This window comes from Urocitellus parryii, chromosome 9 (assembly GCF_045843805.1).
Source record: "Urocitellus parryii isolate mUroPar1 chromosome 9, mUroPar1.hap1, whole genome shotgun sequence".
Lineage (NCBI taxonomy): Eukaryota > Metazoa > Chordata > Mammalia > Rodentia > Sciuridae > Urocitellus > Urocitellus parryii.
This window is the reverse complement of record NC_135539.1, coordinates 81,116,099-81,121,591: the sequence shown is the minus strand read 5'-3', so window position 1 is coordinate 81,121,591 and position 5,493 is coordinate 81,116,099. Positions and strand designations below refer to the sequence as shown.

At 42.5% G+C, this 5,493-nt stretch overlaps 1 pseudogene; it reads right to left on the bottom strand.

The window, feature by feature from the left end:
• Positions 1-361: 361 nt before the first annotated feature.
• On the bottom strand, positions 362-4,731 carry LOC113199285 (elongation factor 1-alpha 1-like; annotated as a pseudogene).
• Between the last annotated feature and the right edge of the window lie 762 nt (positions 4,732-5,493).

The following is a 5,493-nucleotide window of genomic DNA, read 5'->3' as shown; positions in this document are numbered from 1 at the left end:
AATTAGTTGAGTTATTGATTATTTGCAAAAAAAAAAAAAAAAAAAAACTTCCATAGTGAATGTACTAAAATCATTCCAGACCTTGAGAGTTTTGCTTTTATAGCACATATGTTAGAATTAGCTTAGGGAAAGAAACCAGATGCTGAATCTTCATATTACTTGAAGGAATCACCTTTTATATCTTTTCCAGAAAATAATCATTGAAACTACTCTCAGCAAAACCACTAAAAATGAAGAAATGGAATTTTCCATTCTTGACTAGAAATACAGATATTTTCCAGATGATAATTTCATAGGTCCTGAGGCTGCTGAACTGTTTTCATTAGCAGCTTGTCTCCATACATGTGGCTGCAGAAAAGTTTTAGCGAGAAGGCTCTTCTGGGCTTCCAGCATTTCTGTACTTGCCACACTGCCTGTTCATTTCCTCTACAGAGTCCTATGGGGGAAGAAGTGTGGAGGAAAGAGATAATTTGAAAGTATTGTAAGTGGTACAATGGAAATAAATTCAGCTGGAATCGGTTCAGCTCAGTCCTAATCAAGCTGCATGGGGTGTTCCCTGGGTGACAGCAAAGATTGCCCAGGGAGCAAGCCTCATTACAGAGCTGTAGGGAGAAGCACTGTGACAAAGCTGTGCAGAAATATTTATTGGTCAAGGGAAGCAACTTATCTTTATTAATTCAGGCAAAAAGTCAGTTTTGCTCTTGCAAAGAAACAAGCATTCCATTGTCTACTTGCTGTATGGTTAGTTGAACATCTAGCATTAGTTTCGCATTAGTTGATCAGAGATCATTTTTTTCTCTAGATGAGAAGGCTGACATACTAGAAAATGCCTGATAGTGCCAATGACCAGGGAACCAAGTGGCAGGAAGTTATTTAATGACCTGGGTAGTTGTATTGCTGGCAGGCATGTGGGTGTGTCAGCATGTACAGAGGCTGCTGTTTAGTGACACTATGTATCTAGAAAAGTCATTACAGAGTGTGGGGCATGCTTTTCCTTAGAAATAGAGAGTAGGGGAGATAAGAACAAGCCATCGCCCATTTCTTTAGGCTTCTCCTCAATGCAAATATATGTTGGTCTTAATTTAGAGTTACATCTCTGACCCTTCTCTAAAGGCAGTGTTTTTTACTTGCTCTGGGGTCAGTCCCCTAGTCCCCTCCAAAGGCAAGCCCTTACCTCAAACCCCTGACAAACCCCCCCTCTTAGAGTTTCTACTACCTCCCAGAGAGCACCTCACTGGGGATTAAGCCCTCAATACCTGGGCCTTTGGAGGATGTTTGAGATCCAAACTGTAGCAACAACTAAAAGTTGAGATGGGGTGTCATTTTGCAAGGAAGGAAAACATTAGCAGTGTTAATAATGGACAAAGACCCTGAACTTGACAATGGCCTGGCAAATTCAAGGACAGAAAGAAACCTGGAGTGGTTATGAGTGGCACCTTGCGAGGGCTTAGTGAGAGGGGACGTGAGGTTGCATCGGCCTTCTGGGCTGGGAATGCATCTCCATTACAAGGAGGCTTTAATCTGGGGAGCTTCGTGGTCTTATGCATGGTTTTTACACCTCAGTCTTGCTTCTGAGGGAAAATAGCCTAACACATTCATGGAAATAGGGCACTTGCTGAAAGAAGGTCCTGGGACCAGTCCTGGAAGAGTAGCATAAGAGCACAGTTAGTGGGAGAAGAAGAAAGAGCAGGAAGAAGATGAGGGGTAAAAAAATCAAGAATATTCTGGGGATAGCATGGTCCCTGGTAATGTGCTGAAATCACATAACATGAAGACAAACATCCCCACTGGAAAGGCACTATCATGTGAATATTGGCTTTGGAAGAGTTGGAAGTGTGCGGACTGGGGTTCCCATGGGCTGGGGTCCTCCCAACATGTGATCCCACCTGGCCACTTGCTGTGGCCTAGGATGGAAGGTTGATTCCTACCACAGATCTCAGCAACCTAAAAGAGTGAGTTTATTTTTGCTTCCTTAAGTTGGGAGCCTTCATCTTTCACTTGGAAGAAGCTCTTTACAGCTTCTTTTCCACTGATCTGAATTGCCAGCAGCAGGTCTCAGTGTCATAGCACTGTGCTGTCCTGACCTCTGATCCGATAATGCAGATCATGAGGTACTACCCATGGGCAACGGGCACAGCTGGACATGCTGGACAGAGGCTGGCTTACATCCTGGGCAGGACAGACCAGAGGGTGCAAGATTTTCTTGTCTTGTTCAGGACAGCCTGCATGTTAAAAGTGTTCTCACAAAAGGTTATAGGCTTCAGAATGCTGTGAAAGATTGTTCTAGTCAGGTTGCTTCCATTAAAAAGTGCTGATTTTAAGAACTAAAAACTTAAAACTGCCATACACAAAAACAAACAGCCCACAAAATAGTGTCCTTGTTTTTTCCTCAAGATTGTACAATGCCTTGTTCTCATTAACCAGTATTTTACTACTACACTTAAATGGTCAATTGAGGCAAATAGCTATGAGACCAATCTTCCACCACTGGTTACCCAGTTAAGTCCCAAGTTTTCAATTCTGTGAACATTTCAACAAAATTGATAAGGTGCATTAAAATAGGTTGGAAATAATAATCTGAGGTTATATTTTGTTATATAATTATATTCTTATTACATAGTTATATAATAAATAATATAAATATCTAAAATCCTACATTATATATTATGTTTTATGTTACATATTATATACTATATTTAAATTTTTTAGGTGCTCCACACCTGGGATGATGAGACAAAATGGCTTAATACTGGGGTGGTAGGTATTAGAAGTAATATTCATTTACCTTCTGAGCTTTCTGAACAGACTTGGTGAACATGCCAATTCTTCAGCCTTCTTATCCACAGCTTTGATGACACAGCAACTGTTTATCTCATGTCATAAACAGCAGTCAACACAGAGGAGAGGAGAAAAGCTCTCAATGCATATGGGCTTGGCAGGAACCATATCCAAGATGGCAGCATCACCAGATTTCAAACTTACTGGCCATTTTCCAGCATCTTACCAGAAAGGTGATCAGTCTTTCCTTTCAGCTCAGTAAACCTGCCAGCAATGTAAGCTGTGTGACAATCCAGTACAGAAGCACAGCCAGCTCTGATTTGGCCCGTATGGTTCCAGATAATCACCTAACTTCGAAGCCAGCTGCTCCAACTGGTGTGCCATTTTTGCTGTCACCAGCAATGTCACCATGGCAGACATCTTTGACAGCACATTCTTGACATTGAAGACCACACTGTCCTCAGGAAGAACTTCACTCAAAGCTCCACTGTGCATTTCAACAGGCTTTACTTCAGTTGTGACATTGACTGGATCAACGGTGATCAGCATGCTGGGATCAAGGACAGCAGTTTCCACTTGGCCCACGGGGACAGTGCCAATAGCACCAATTTGGTAGACATCTTGGAGAGCACATCCAGGGGCTTCTCAATTGGACAAGTTGGTCATAGGATGCAAACCAGAGCTTCAATTTCCATTGGCATTGCCACCTTTGTAGATGACTTTCTATCCCTTGAATGAAGGCTCATTAGCTCTTAGCTTCAGCAGATTGTCACCATTTCAACCAGAAATTGGCATATATGCTACTATGTAGGGGTTGTAGCCAATTTTCTTAATGTGGGTACTGACTTCCTTAACTATTTCCTAGTATCTTTCCTGACTGTAGGGAGCTTTTAGTGAAGTGGGTTTCATTAAAGTCCACCATCAGTTGTTCCATAATTAGTGTGGATCCAGAGGGCATGCTCAGAGGTCTGCCTATTCCTAGAGATACCAAACTCAAATTCACCAACACCAGCAGTGTGAGTCAGAACAGCATGGGCAGCCTGAGATGTGTCTGTATTCATGCTTCTGATGAAGCCTGTGTGCTCTGGTGCATCCTTGACAGTCATATAATATTTGCTGGTCTGAAATCTCCATCGGGGACTGTTGATAGTGACACCATGGTTACTCTTAGCTTGCAGTTTATGTGGAGGACCTTCCCCATCTCAGCAGCCTCCTTCTCAACTTTGCAATGATTCTTGTGTCCATCTCATCATATTTGTAGATTGATAGCCAGTGGTAATAGACTTGCCTAAGTCTCCATGTTCAAGGACTATGATATTATGTCTCTTCTTTTATTCTGGCTTTGATTTAACAGTGGTTTCACAACACCTCTGTTCTGATGCTGAACCCATTGTGAAGAAGCCAGTTGCACAATTTAAAGTTTGTGGTTATTTATCTGACTGTCTGAAGGCCACTGGAACCATAGAAAGGGGACTGCAGAGGACTGGAGATACTGTCTCCCAACCATTCTTTTGCCCTTGCTCTCCCCACACTTCTGGTGGCCTTAATGCTGGTTGAAAGTTGACTATGGAGCATTGTGATCTTGTTTTTAGTTCTTGGGGAAACTTGTCCAAGATCAGACAGTTACCCCAGTGAAGGGTGCAGATACAGAAGTATTCAATGAGGCAGAGACAGAGGGCAGTGAGGACAGACTTGTTACAAGGGAAGGGAAAGGCAAGAGAGGGTGAAATTCACCTCGGAGAAGGGTGGGCAGCTCACAAGAGACCAAAATGCCCTAAAATGATGAATATAGGCTTTTTCCTTTTGTTAGAATGGGGGCAGGGCTGCTGTGGCAGGGATTTCTGGAGTGCGGGTCACCACACCTCCTTGGACCCCGTGTTTTGTATAGTTGCTGCTCATTTGGGAGAAGTCACTCACCTGCACTGTGTAAAAATTGAGAGTATGCACCTTCATTCTTTAGTCTTTTTTTTTTCCCTTTTTTGGCCTAGCACCACTGTTAGAAGGTCAGGTAAGTGTCAACTAAAACTTAAAGCAATTTGTGACCTTGTACATGTGACCTTGGGAATTGGGATTATGACATTAGGCCTCCTTCTGTAATTTGGAGAGATGTCACCTGTGGTCAGTTCCCAGTTAGGGGCCATTTTCACAGTGGCTCCCCTCTCCAATATCACCCCCAACACATACCTCTTCCTTCTATTTCTGCTCATCTCTGGCTAACTACCTACACTAATGGTTTCTTAGTTTCTTCCACATTTCTCTACTTCCCTTTGGAAAAATACCAGTGTCTGTCACATAGGCCTGATTTTCTTCCTACTTTCCCAAGTCACCTAGCTCTGCTTTGCTGCCCCCACTCTGTCTTTCCTCTAATTTCTAAATGCAATGTGGTAACCACAAGCTACAATATCTAATTTGATTTATATTAGTTACAATTAAACAGTAACTAAGATTAAGTTCCCCACTCACCCAGGACCCATGTTTGAAGTACTTAATAATCACAAAGGGCCAATGGTTGCTCTTTGGGTCATTGCTGTTGCCAAATTCATGTGTTCTTTGCTGCTGCAAAGGCTGGTTAAGATGAGGGAAAGGTGTTGGCTCAATGAAGGTGACTTTATTTGAAAACCCAGCTGGCCAAGAAGATAGAGGACTCTTGACACAAAGTCCAACTTGCTAGGAATCTAATTTAGGAGTGGTTTATTTAGGTGGTTAATGTGTGTT